The following is a 13,890-nucleotide window of genomic DNA, read 5'->3' as shown; positions in this document are numbered from 1 at the left end:
CCAATGGGAGCCAGGGCGCGGCCAGGACGGGGGTGGGGGGAGGCTTTTGGGATAGCTGGGCGGGGCCGTGGAGGGCATGGCTGCGCGGAAGTCGTGACCTGCAGGTGTCGCCGCCCGGAGGCTGGGGCGGTCCTACCACCAGTGGGCGGGGCAGAGGGGCAGCTAGGCAGCGGGGCAGCGAGGCAGCGGGGCGGGGGCACCCTCACATGTCCCTGTGTGGAGATCAGCCGGGGCTCCGCGGCCTCCGATTGCACTGGACGTGGACCCAGGCTACCGGTGGGCGAGAGAGAGGGCTGAGCCCAGGCACGCACGGCTGGCCAGGTAGGGCACCTAAAATGCAGATCCGCCAGGCCCGCTGCCGGCCTTGAATACGCGCTGCTAGGCAGTTTCCAAGAAGAAGGGATCTGTCATAAGATGGGAGGTAGGGCTGGGGTGCCAGATGCCGGGTTGTGTGCAGTCTCAAAGGAGAGCCATGGTGAGAGGGAGCAGAGCAGCCCCTGTGTTGGCGGGGCTGTTTGGGGTATAGGTTGGGGGTGGTGTGTGCCTTGCTCTATGGTCCCCCAAGAACCCTCATTCCAGAGCAAAGTGCTCTTCTCCCCCCGCCCCTCACTGCACTCCCTGCCTTCCCCAGCACCACCTGGGGTGTGGTCATGTCGGGGAAGGGATTGCCCAGGGAAGGGGCTCATTCAGGGGCAGGGGCAGGGGCCACTCAGCAGGGATGCTGGAACTGACTGCGATGAGGTGCTTCAGAACTCCCCTGGGATGGGTTTCTAACTAGTGGGATGGAAGGGCCTCTCCTTCCTGGGGTGCAGTTGGGGGAACTAGATCCATCATGAATGTCAGCCCTGAAAATGGAGGTTGCGCTACATCCATTCCTAGAACGAAAAATCAGGCCTCTCCAGCCAAGGTGACTCAGAAAGTCATTCAGCAATGTTCGGGGTCCCCAGTTTAGGCTTTCAATTAGAGCTGAGCAGCTCAGGAGGCCAGATCCCTGTCCGTGGCTCCAGGAGTAGGTTTTCTGCTTGGGGACAAGATCCTCACAAACACCTGTGTCTTTGTGGGTCACTCCCCTCTGACAAGCTGGGAGGCAGGGTGCAGTTGTGAGAAATCGTGTTTCCATGAGTAGAGGACCACCAAGTGGTGGGGGCACAGGAGACAGTGAGAAAAATTCCCACAGCCTTTCTGGAATCAAAAAACTGGCAAAGGTGAAAAAGTGTATAATTTGTTTTATTGAACAGGCTGCTTATGTACGTTTGGAGGGCCAGGTTCAAGGACTCTGCACCCCTCCAGGACAATACCCTCAAGAGAAGAACAGACAGAGTAGGAGGAGATGTGGGGTTTCTCCCAGGAATGAGGCAGAACAGGGATTTCTGCAGATATGCAAGGAGACCCCGACCACTGAGCACGGGGTTACAAACTCACGTGACCCCTGTCGTGTGTGGCTTGGGCTCTGGGTCTGGCCTGATCATGTATTCTTCCAGCTGAGTTCCAGAAACTCAGAGGGTAAATTTAGAGGGGCTGCGCTTGGAACTCGGTGTGGAGACGGAAGGTCCTTTACCCTGAGTCTCCTCAGCCTAATCACTGTAGCTGAGTTCCAACACCACCCAGGCCCCCAGGGTGGCCGTGGAGGGAGAGCAAGCCTGGCAGGTGACCCAGGGGTCCCACTGCTGTGCCCCTCCCTTATCTTTGTTCCCTATCACCCCGGAAGGTGCGATTGTCTCATGTCATGGTGACAAGCCTTCTCTCTTCTCTGTCAGATGGGGTCCCCATCCCTGCTCAGTCTTCTTTCTGCATGGATGCTGAAGGACCAGGCTCACTTGAATTTCTGAGCTTGAGCAGTAAGGTGGAAACAAAGAAACCAATGGAAACAAAGAAACAAGTGATTGTGGCAAAGCTCCCCACCACAGAGAAGCTGCCCTGAGTGGAAGGGAGGGTGTGGGCATGCCCATTTGTTTCCTGTCTCCCAGTGCTCTTTGCTTTCTTATTGCAGACCTGCATGGTTACAACAAAATAATCTGCAAAACTGAAAATATTTACTCTCTGACTTTTACAGAAAAGGCTGACCAGCCTCTGGTTCCCGTACCGGTCAACTGATTGGAGTATCTTTCTAGTTTGGAAACATCTAGGCAGGCCCAGGTTTGCAAAATCCTTTAAGAGTAGTTGTGGAGTTTTGCTTCTAAACATTTTGACGGCTGTACACTTCTGAGCTGAGGTTGTGCTGTGTAATTCTGAGCCGGGATTTTCTCAAACTGTTTCTCATTTCTTATACCGGACACCCCTAAATTCCAAGGGGAATGGGATGTTAAGGAAGCCATGGAGTTTAGGAAAAAGATACAGATTTCATTTCCATATAAGCATCGATGTATCTCCATCCTAGGCAGTATCGGTTCTGTAGGATTGATAGGGGAACTAAATAGCAGCCAAATTTATAGAAAATAGTGGGTCATTGGGTACACAAGTTCTTCTTTTCAACATTTTGGTAATGTTTGCAGTTTAAGATGACCATTCCTGAGAAACAGGCAGCCACTTAGAATGAAATTGTATTTTCCCTGAACCATACTCAATTTTTATTTCATAAACAGCAGGAAGGGCAATCACACCTCCAACACTTGGGGACCTCAAAGATAAAATGTAACTTTCTGAGAGCACACTCCCCTCGTCTCCCCTTGCTCTTTTCACTGTCCCATTGTCCCTGAAGGCTCTTTCGTATCTTCTGCTCATGACTCCAGTAACTTCCTCCTCTTTCCTCAGCTGGTAAGTTTACTTTTCTTCTTTGACCAAGCAAACTGAAGCCAACAGAAGAGAAATTTCACCAGCAACTCCCAGCACATCCACTCGCCTTCTGATGTCTGTAACCTCACTCTCGCTGCCCCACCTCTTATTACAGGTGACATCGAAAGCCAGAGCATTCAAAAGTCGCCAGGGGGGCCATCCATCCAATCTTCTCTGGGCTGTCACTCCCACATCCATCCTCTCTGTCACTACCTGATCTATTTTTTTCTCCTGCTAGTTGTCTCCTATCAGTATATAAAAGTCCATCCTCTTAAAAGGAACAAACATCACTCCTTGACTCTAATTCGCCCCACCAATTGCAAGCCTATGTCTTTGCAGCAAATCTTTTATGAGTAGTTTAAACTCACTGTCTGCATATTCAGTTGAGCCATCCCCTTTTGCACCCACTCTGGCTTTTCCCCTGATCCCTTGCTGTATGGAAACTGTTCTGTCAAGGCCATCAGTGACCCCACGTTGCTAAATATAGTGGTCAGTTTTTAGTCTTCATCATGCGTGGCCCTTTGGCAGCATTTGACCCAGCTCTTCCATCCTTCCTTCCCCGTGTTCCTGCTTTACTTAGCCTCCAGCCCATCACTCTGCTTTCAATCCACTGGCTGGTCTTTTGCCAACGTCTCCACTTTTTTCCAAACATTTACTACGAATGTGCCCAGGAGTTGGGTCCTGGGTCTCTCCACTATCTCTCTGCTATACTTTTGGTGGAAGCAACTAGATTTGGAAATTGACATGCCATCAATTTCTCGATTTGTTCAAAACTCCCTGATTGGCCCTTTTCATTTGGAACTCTCTCCCTGATACTCATATTATTTTTCTTTCATTCATCTTGCTTTCACATTCATACGTATGTTCTACTGTGTAAATTACTTTTCCAAATTTTAAATCAGTCCATAAATATCATGTAAAATGCTCAGATCTCTATTATTTCCACTAAGATGCTAATTCGACCATAGAAAATTTTTGCATTTCTGTGTTTATGACAATAAAGTGAATAGTATTTCTACAAGCCTCACAGTTAAACAGTGTGTTTGTTTGGGGCTATTATGTAACATGAAATAATGATACATCAACATAGTCTTTTTTCATTTAATTTTATGTAACACCAAGATGAGGTTTTTGCACTGAAGACTGGTATTATTGAAATTTTACCTACGTTATGGACAGTCAGTTTCTGTGAAAGCCCTCATTTCTCCCCTTTTCTGATATATTTTCCATTTGGATATTATAACATATAACTTGGAATGAAATAAAATTACAATTTCATTCACATAATAAAATTAATACATTCAAATTATATATTTTAATGTTAAAAAGAAAGAAAAAAAAACCCCAGACTCCTCTACCTATTAGGCATTTCTGTGGCAATATCTAATAGACTTCTTAACCATGACATTGAAGAACTGAGCTGATTCCAGCCCCTTTCCACCTGCTCAGCCCCATCTTGTCCCATCCCCTGTGGATGGAGAGGACATCCATCCCATTTTCCAGGTCCAGATGTTGGAACCATGTTCTTTCTCTCTCTTTCTCTTACACACACACACACACATACACACACACACAGCAAATCCAGCTTGTTAGAAAATTCTGGCTACTCTGTCTTCATTAACCACCTACTCCCTGTTCCCCACCCTCCTAGGAGCCACCTTCAGCCTCTTCCTGGACACCAAATAGCCTTCTTCTTCCATCTTTGCTTTTCTACAATCTCATCCACACAGAGTCAGAGGGAGCCTATAAAAGCATACATTGAGGGGGTGGGTGTAGCTCAGTGATAGAGCACATGCTTAGCATGCATGAGATCCTGGGTTCAAACCACAGCACCTTCACTAAAATAAATAAATTACCCTCCACCCACAAAAAACCAAAACAAAAGCATAAATTGGACATCACCCATCCCATCAAAACTCACCAAAAGGGTCACCATTTCATTAGGAGCCAAAGTCGTCCCAAAGTCTTCGAGGACCCGGCGTGTTCTGCCTCTCCGTGCACACTCTTCCCGTCATTCTGGGGGCCTCTGGCTCCAGCTCTTCCTTATTCCTCCGGATCTATGCTGCTTCAAGTTCATTACTCTGTGAGATCTGCCAGGAATGCCTTATTCCCTCCTGCCTGCCTCGCACCCCACCACCATCACCTGAGTTTGCTCATACCACTCTTATTTTTCCCCAAGCTCTTGCTACCCCCAACATGCTGCCTGTTTCCTCTGCTAAAACTCTGAGCCCCCAGTGATGGGGAGTCGTGTCTATTTTCTTGACTAATAAAGCCCAAGAGCCTTGGGATCGGGTCTAGTTAATAGATTCCCATATGTCGTAGGAGCTTATACAGATTTGCTGAATGAATGTAGAGGTCCTGGTCCAATCTGATGGAGCACTTGTGTGTCCTGCTGAAAGAATAACTCTCCTTTCCTCCTGAGGGGGGTGACCACTTCCTTGGTGATCAAAGGCAATATCTATTATCTTTATGCTGCTAACATTAGGCGGGGAGACTGGGGGATCGTCATTTATATTTTAAAATTTGATTCACTCTGCAGATTGTCTTCTGTCTATATACCCTTTTGAGAAACCATTTATGAGTGATCATTCTTCCATCAGATTGAACAGGATCCAGGGGGAAGTACCAAGCCTGTCCCATCGGTCATCCTGTGTGTCATGTCCTGTGACCCAGTGGATGCTCAGCACGTAAGTGAACCGACAGGAGTGAGTGAAGAGATGGGAGCATCTCATTATTGTTGTGGCTGCACTCTGTTCGATGCCTTGAGATTTGGGGGTTTAAAAGTGCGAAGGGGAGAGGCCAGGTCCTCTGTGCTCTTCCTGAGTGCCCTGGACTTACCCATTCCCCCAGCCCCCTCTGGGCAGCCAAGACCAGGAGCTGGGCCACCAACGATTGTGTTGATCAATAATCCACCTCACCCAAAGTACGGGGGTATGAGCGGCCAGCACAACTGGTTGTAGACTCTGGAGTCAGGTCCTTGGAGGAATTCCTCACTGAACGATGTTTTGGACCTTTTATTTTTCTCTATAGCCTCCAGCTGAAGAAACAGATTACCTTAGATACATGAAAGGTGAGGACACATATTATCCCCATGGAGCCCAGGTGGGGATGGGAGTCTGCTGTTTGTACAGCCATTGGGCTCGTGTTGCTTTGGGCATCCCTGTGCCTGAACTCCTGCAGTACACTCGGTGGTAAGAACGGGGTGCCTGGTAGGGAGGGAAGCAGGTCGGGAGACTGCACAGCTGGGGAGACGTTAACTTGGGGTGAGCGGGAGCCGGCTGATGCATGGCATCTCGGTGCAGGGAACTCTCCACACTCAGAGAGGTTCCCACTCCCGCAGGGTCCCTTTGATCAGGGTGCTGGATTGTCAGCAAAGCAGGGTCCCTGTGAGGATCATGGTGCCTTCAGGCAGTGGGAAGTGAGGGGTCCAGTGTCACTTACATTAACTGTGCACCCGAAGCCAACCCCCGTATCTTTCAGCCTGTTTCCTAATCTGCATAACTGGAATGATGTTAACCATTCCGAAGGTTCGTTGATGGGCTGGGACACACTAGAAAGCCAGGAGCTGGAATTCCTCTGTCCCCTGATTGTTAACCTTCCTTGCCACTATTTGCTCTCACAAGCTCAGTCTCTCTGTCTCTCTCTCATTCACTTGTAATTTTCTCTCCTGCTCTGGTTTCATTTGATTCCCACCCTCCTCCCAATCCCCAGATGAGTGAAATTAATTTCTGTGTGTCAGTTCCAAATTCCCGGGAAAGATGCTCTGTCCCCTCTGGATTGGTTGTCCAAACAATCAGTTGCAGCCAGAGGAGTGAGTCCCTCTGACCAGTGGAGGGGTTCTGCCCAGCCCCCAGCCACCACTGTGGGAGCACATAGCTCTCCGAGGAGGAGGTACTGGCTGTGACTTGGTATCACTAAGTGTGAATTTATGTCTCCTCTTGCCCCACCTTCATCCTCCTAAACAAAGATGAAAATTAAACACTCTCGGGATTTGTGTCATGGAACACTCAGGGATCCATGGGGCTAAGAGAGCTGGATTCCCTGCTGAGTGTAAGGGGATACAGTGACTCCCCAACGAGAGCCTGTAAAGGGAACAAAACCGGCCCCACCGTACACTTAGGGCTCTGAGTCCACGTGACGTTGAGCCAGGCTTCTGACTACAGCTCAGAGGTCTGGTCCGACCAGGTTAGTCTTTGAAACCAACCAGCTTTGGATTCCTCAATCCCTCCCTGAGGTTTTACCTGAACCACAAGCTTCTGTATCTCTGAAGACAGATGATGAGGACCCTTCACGTAAGGCATTTGCACAGCCCTGTGCGGGAATTTGTGCTGCACGGTCTGCCCAGCGAGCTGACCGAAGTTGGTATTTTACTGATCTTAGAAATAATCTGGTTTCCTGATGCACTATTTCACTGAACAAGCAACAGAAGCCACCTCTGGCTGATAAAAGCAAAAAAGGGACTTAATGAAAAGATACTGGGAGGGTGCATGGAGTGGCCTGGACCAGAGCCGACCCGGGGGCCGTAAGAGATGTTGGGGAGCCACAGGCACCAGGCTGGGCAGGGTGCTACCGGGCCCCCTGCTGCCCCAGCAGGGACCCCCCCCTCCTCCTGACCCTCTACCTCACTGCATGTTCTTGTCCCGGCAGGGCCAGGTAACACTGAAGCCACCAGCACCTCAATGGGGAGTTGGCCCCGTCTCAGCTGAGGGCATGCCCAGTGTGGGGAGGTGCCCAGTTAGAGGAAGGCGGGTCCCCTACTATTCCGAGTTAACATGCAAGTCAGTGCCCATCACTCAGGAGAGCCAGGCTGGTCAGACTTCATTGTGGTGACTAGGCCGTCTGAGTTCACTTATTACTTTTTAGGTTGGAAGGCCCAAGAGGGAGAAAAAGTGGAGGTACTAGTACTTATTTTATATTTCCCATGTACCAGGTGCGGTAAGCAAGCCACTTCAGACAAGGCCCAGAACAACCACATAAATAGTCCACGGAGCAAGTCGTGCAGTCAGGCCTCTGCAGCCCCAAAACCCGTGTCCTCATCAGTTCCGTAGTTACCAGTGGAAGTTGTAGGGATTTATGGGACTGTGTGCTCCTGTGGGGGCTGGGATGTGTGTGTTTAAATCCAAATCTTCAGAAACTCGGCTAGAAACACAGCCACTGACTTTCTGCATGGAGGCAGAGGAGGGGAGGCTTCCAGCCTCTGGTCCAGCTTGTGAGGAGCTCAGAAGTTGCTCCTTCTGTACTGAAAACATTACCAGAGCTGAGGGAGCTGAAAACCAACTGCTCTTCTTAGATCCACAAGAAAACAGGGGGAAAGCTTCTCCCAACACAGAGAGGCAGCCGGGCAGGCTTGGAGAGTCACAGCTCCCAGGGAAGGACACGCTTTTGTAAGAACCCAGGGGTCAGGCAGATTTAACAGGTACCTGAGGCCAGCTGGAGGCTCAGCGTGGGGAAGTCTGAGTGTGAAAACTCCAGGGGGCCAGTCAGAGGGGCCCCCTACTCTTTTTCATACATTTTACCTCCAGGACCGTACCCTGTTCTCAGAGTGAAGATCATAGGAAAACTCTTCATGCTTCCTGCCAGGAAAGGAAAAAATAGCTCTATTGAAATACACCCAGAACATTCTCTTCCATTGTGGGGGGTTGTGTTTTGCTTTGTTTTTTTTTTTTTAATTTTTAGTGAGAAATTATTTTACCAGAGCCTAACCTACCTAGGGGAAGGGAAAAACCTTCTGTGTCACCCAAATTGGGGTGGGGGGAAGAGACACACTTGTGGAGGTCACAGCTCAGGGCACAGGCTCAATGAGAATAAATCACAGGACTACAGATGCCCTAATTTGTCCCACTCCCACAACACCTTACCTCCATATCAGTAGGGCCCCTGTGCAATGACAGGAATAAAATTAAAAGAAGTAAATGTCTCAGGAGTGTCTAAGGAAAACCCAAAGACAGCGGGGAGATGAAAACAAGGACACACAGGCGGCTTTAGCCTCTCGCACGAATAGCTGTAGCAAACTACACACAGCCAAGCCCCAGTAGATAAACAGAAAACCTCACAGAAGAAACTGTTTATTTTTGTTCTCTTACCCAGTGCATTCCATGGTGCATCCTCGCCTAGAATGGAGTGGAAGCAAGTCCATCTCAGAAGGGACATAACTGAAGAGGGATGGCTTTCCAGACTCTGAAGGGCAGAGAGAGCACCAGCCTGGGTTAGAGAAAGGTGAGGGGTGGGGTAGGGGGTGGGCTACCTTCTTCCCCAAATAAGGAACCTTCCTGGGGCCAGCAGAGTTGGAGGGAGGGCCATGGGGTGGAAGCAGCCAGACTTCTTCCTGAGAAGTGATAGGATGCCTCTAAGGGACCTTTCAGGTGCCCAAACTGGGTCCTGACTGTGGGAGCCAGTCGGTCTGCCTCAGAGCCCAGGACAGAGGTGGGCGCACAGCAGGCCGGTCTTACTTGGCCGGATCCATTTCACTTCTCCGAAGCCCTGTGTAAAACATGAAGCGTGGACGGCCTGGTGAGCACAGCTCTGCCCTCAAGACCGGTTTCAACTCCTCTCTTCCCAGAGAACAGCATCTCTGAGCCCGTCCTGGGTGACCTCACAGAGATCACCCTAGTGGCCCAGGCTAGTGACCGGGAACATGTACCTTCCTGCAGCCAACCACAGACGTCCACTGATGCATCATATACTGGCAAAGATGTGAGTCCCTTTGCATTGGTCTAACAGCAGAGACTCTGCCACAGGCCCAAGAGGTGGTGTGTGGGACATGCAGGGGTGCAGGAGTGTACGCAGTGCAAAGGTGTAAGTGGTGGCAGGGGTGCAGGGGCTGTGGAGGGTGCAGGCAGTTCAGGGGTTTTGGGGGTGCAGGCAGTGCAGATGTGCAGAGAGTGGCAGGGGTTCAGAGGTACAGGGAGTGTAGGGGTGCAGGTAGGTGCTCAGGCACGTGGCCAGGATCAGAAGGCAAGTGCACATCCTCGCAGTCAGCCTGACCCCGGGAGGCTAGTGCAATGGTTTGGGGCGGCGGCGGCGGTGGCGGCGGCGGCGGCGGCGCCGGCGGAGCGTGGGAGGCTGCACGGGGAAGCCGGTCAATTTCTTCTCCTCCGTGCAGCCTGGCCTGGGGGGTGGGGCGGTTAGGTCCGGGGGCGGCGGCAGCGGCAGAGGAGCGAGGCGGGGATGCACCTGACGAACTGGTGGAATAGCTAGCTGCCTTTTCCTGGCTGCCGGGCCTGGGAGCGGCGTCTGCTGCCCCAGGTCGCCGGACACACCTGTCCCACTCAGCTTGCTGAGTGGGGAGAGTGGAAGGTGACATTAAGGGGCGGGGCCCACGGGGGGAGGGGTGCTGCCACGGGGTAGCAGGTCAATTCGCTCCGCTCTCCCCCGCGGGGGAGCCTGGGAGCGGCCTCCGCTGCCCTAGAGGCGGGACGCCGGTCTCCAGGTGAGCTAGGTCCTGGGAGGCGGGGGCAGCGGCGCCAGGGGGATGGGGGCCGTTCCAGGGAGCTGCTCCATTTCTTCTCTCCCCCGCGGCCTGGCCTGGGGGCGACGTCTGCCGCCGGAGATTTGCCTGAGGTCCGATTCCAGGTGAGCTTGCTCCTGGGAGATGGGTGCGGTGCGGTCAGGGAGCTGGTAAGTTTGTGGCTGCGGAGATAGGAAGGCTGCCCCGCAGTAGCTTGTGGATTAGCTCCATGTCTGCACCGTGTTGCCTGCAGGCGGCCTCTGCTGCCCCAAGTTCCGGGACACCCCTGTCCCACTTAGCCAACTGGGGGCGGGAGGCAGGGTAGTCAGTGTGCAGGAGTGGCTGGGGTCTGGGGCTTACAGCGGGGAAGCGGGCCCATTTGCTCCCATCATCCCCGCGGCTTGTCCTGGGGGCGGTCACTGTTGCCCTGGGTTACGGAACACGTGTATCCTAGTCAACCTGACCCTGGGAGGCGAGCGTGGTACGTTGGGGGTGTTGGCATCAGCGGCGGGTTTTCCCATGAAGCCGGTCCATTTGCTCCCATTTCCCCTCATGGTTTGCCCTGGGGGCGATCCCTATTGCCCCAAGTTCGCCGGACGTCCATCTCTAGGATAGCCTGCTCCCTAGAGGAGGCCACAGTGAGGTCAGGGTTCAGGAGCGGTGGCTGATGCGGGGGATGGGGATGCCTTGGGGAGTTGGTGGATTAGCTCCCATCTCCCCGATGGCTTGGTGTGGGAGTGGCCTCTCCTGCCCCAGATCTGCAGACACACCTGTCCCATTCAGCCTGCTGGGGAGGGGCCCCCTGGGCGGTGACTTTAATTTGCGAGGGTGGAGACGGCGAGGGTAGAGGACCCTCTGCGCGGAGCTTGTCAATTTGCTCCCCTCTTCCCCGTGGACAATCCTGGGGGCGTCCTCTGCTGCCCAAGAAGCCAGATGCCCGTCTCCAGGTAAGCTTGCTTCTGGGAGGCGGAAGCGATGAGGTCGAGGGGCAGGGGCAGCTGCCACGGCCTGCTGCCCCGCCCTCCTGCCCCAGCTAATGGGGCCACTTCTCCTTTCCCCTGACTGACCTGGCCTGGGGACGGCCTCTCCCGCCCAAGATTCGCCTGACACACCACACCAGGTCAGATTGCTCCTGGGAGGTGGGCGCGGTGAGATCAGGGGGTGGAGAGGAGAGGGATTCAGCCTATTGCGAGCTGGAGGATAAGCTCCCATCTCTCTGGAGGCCTGACGTGGGGGCGGCCTCTGCTGCCTCTCGTTCTCAGGTCACCCTTCTCAGGGTCATAATGTCCCGCGGGTGCGTTAATTTGCGGGGGTAGCGGGGTGAATGCGAGGTTATGGAGACTGTCACTTGGGAGCTAGTAGTTTAGCTCCCATCTCCCCAGCAGCTTGGCCTGGGGGCAGCCTCTGTTGCCCCAGGTCTCAAAGCACAGTTTTCCTGACAGCTTAGCCACCGGAGGTGGGCAGGTTGTGCTGAGGGGGCGGAGGCAACATCCAAGGCAGCGACATAGGGGGCTGTCCCAGGCCAGCTGGTCTATTTGTTCCCATCTCTACCTTTGCTGCCCTAGTTTCGCAGGACGTCCTTCTCCAGGTTATCCTTCTCCTGGGAGGTGGGCGCAGTGCATGCAGCCCAAGGTCTGGGCTCTCCCCTGGGGAGGGGAAGAACTCTCTTGTTCTCTTTTGTCTTTATTCTTCAGGGAAGGAGTTCCTTGACTCAATTCTTAATCCTGGGAAAGTGTAGCCTGTGTTACGGAAGAGCTGCTGGACAGTGTGGTTTCTAGGTGGGTTTTCACATCAGCTGATGCCCAAGGCAGGCAGGAAAGCTATTACTCAGAGCTTCTTAGTGTGGAGTTGGGGGATGGTCCCGCTGTCCTCACCATACTTTTTAAAAATGTGTTAGTCCCCTGTTTTTCCTAGGTGACATTTTAGGTTAATGGGTCACAGATTGCTGGCACACTCATCCCTGTTCTGAAACATCTTTTAAACTTGGGTGAAGTGATAAGTAGGGGAAGAAGATGATTTACTGAAAGGTAAGAATACTTAAATATGCATTAAAGCTAAATTCTGTCAATCTTTCTCAAATGATTTTTCTCTGATTCTAAATCCACGACCTAGTGAATTTTATACTCCTGTGTAAATCGTTGACCTTCACATCACATTTGTTAAATGGTCAATGAGAGTTTTAAGTAGATTATTCCTGAAAGGAAAAGCTCAGGCTTTTGAGAATTCCTTGTCTGATATCACCCAGGCAGTCACAGTATAAGACAGAGCTGATATAAAAATCCCTCAGCTGCCTGACCTGCAAATCTTCTGGGATTACTGATCCATGAAATGCAGGTGACTCTTGATGATATTCTGGGGGATGGTTTATATGATCAGATTCTTCCAGTCCTGTAAATGGGTTCCGTGGCCCCAGCCCCGGGAGAACTGGTCATAAGGGCCATATCGTGAGGAGTGGAATGGGAAGGCAAGGTGTATGAGCTGGAATCACTGAGATTCCACACTCGCTAAACACAGACTCCAGAGCCTAATTGTTGTCAGGTTCTGTTCTGGATTTGAGAGTGTGTTCATACATGATTCTTGCCCTTCTGGAGTCACTGCCTGGGTGGAAGTAACCTTTACACAAATCTTGGAAGGATGGCAATTAAGTAGATGGGCTGTTATGATTCTCAGTGTGCCCAGGCTTGCTCTTCCAGGCACTCGTGGGAGTAACGAGAGTCATGTTATTCACTCATTCACTGATTTATTACCCTTGAATTGATCATTCGTCCCACAGTAAGTGAAACAAGGTATCAGAAAGCTGAGTTTTGTCCCCTCTCCTATCACTGATTGTATCTGTCAGTCGGGCACCCTGCGTATGCATTGTGAAATGGTGGTATTTCGTGCCCAATGGGGCAGCACTGTCAGTTCTGAGAATCGGGGGAGTCTCGTGGGTAGGACAGCACCCTGACACACATGGCAACCCCCTCACCACGTGAGACAGCATTGTCGATGCTCAGGTGACCCGATGTAGATGACGATGTTAAACCTGAGCGTTTTTAGTTATCTTGGCGACTCTGAAAATACAGACTACCTGTCCCTACCACTGAAGACGCTGAGTGTACCCCAGAATTCTGCATTTTAAGAAGTATTTTAACTAATTCTGATGAAGATGATCTGAGTGTCGCATTGAGAAAGAGTGTTGTGCGATACAGCAATATTGAGGATTCTCAGGGAACGATGTCTTTTCAGGATGGTCCAAAGGCCCTCACTTGAGACTTTGCCTTGGGTTTAAATTTATGTGTTCAGAAATGATGTCTCTCACTTCCAGTGCTTGTAAGCGTGCTATGTGCAGGGACTTGCACTCAGTAGATGGCAAAAACTATGATTCTTCAGGTCACCGAGCTAGAGTGTGAGCGATATTTTATTTTGGTTTTCTTTATAACAATGCAGAGTCTCCCGAGAAGAGATTCAGACTGAAAAGCTTTGTGTCAGACTTTGGAAGACCAGTGGTGCCCAAGGTATTCTCTGGCAGCGCAGTGATGAATCTCGGTCCCTCTTTCACTGCTACGTCAATGAAGTGGACCACTTGGACAAGGCCAAAGCTGGCATCTCAAACTTTGCCCTTGACAGTGATTTTCGGCTCCAGGAATCCATCAGATGCAGCAGGCGGCCAGAGGAGGAGCCGAACAGGC

General features: G+C 51.6%; 1 long non-coding RNA gene across 3 annotated transcripts; it reads left to right on the top strand.

Moving 5' to 3' along the window:
• The first annotated feature begins 136 nt into the window (after nucleotides 1-136).
• LOC107035207 (uncharacterized) lies at nucleotides 137-13,833 on the top strand. Of its 3 annotated transcripts, XR_012068404.1 has the most exons (8): nucleotides 137-321; nucleotides 5,373-5,459; nucleotides 5,803-5,842; nucleotides 8,860-8,988; nucleotides 9,332-9,465; nucleotides 11,914-11,997; nucleotides 12,134-12,246; nucleotides 13,649-13,833. It is a non-coding gene; the product is annotated as an uncharacterized lncRNA (long non-coding RNA). The 3 variants fall into 3 exon arrangements; XR_012068402.1 differs by lacking the exon at nucleotides 5,803-5,842; XR_012068403.1 differs by lacking the exon at nucleotides 5,803-5,842 and having other exon boundaries at nucleotides 12,117-12,246.
• The last annotated feature ends 57 nt before the right edge of the window (nucleotides 13,834-13,890 follow it).

This window comes from Vicugna pacos, unplaced genomic scaffold (genome assembly GCF_048564905.1).
Source record: "Vicugna pacos unplaced genomic scaffold, VicPac4 scaffold_17, whole genome shotgun sequence".
NCBI lineage: Eukaryota > Metazoa > Chordata > Mammalia > Artiodactyla > Camelidae > Vicugna > Vicugna pacos.
The sequence above is the reverse complement of the archived record's forward strand: the minus strand, read 5'-3'. Positions and strand labels throughout refer to the sequence as shown.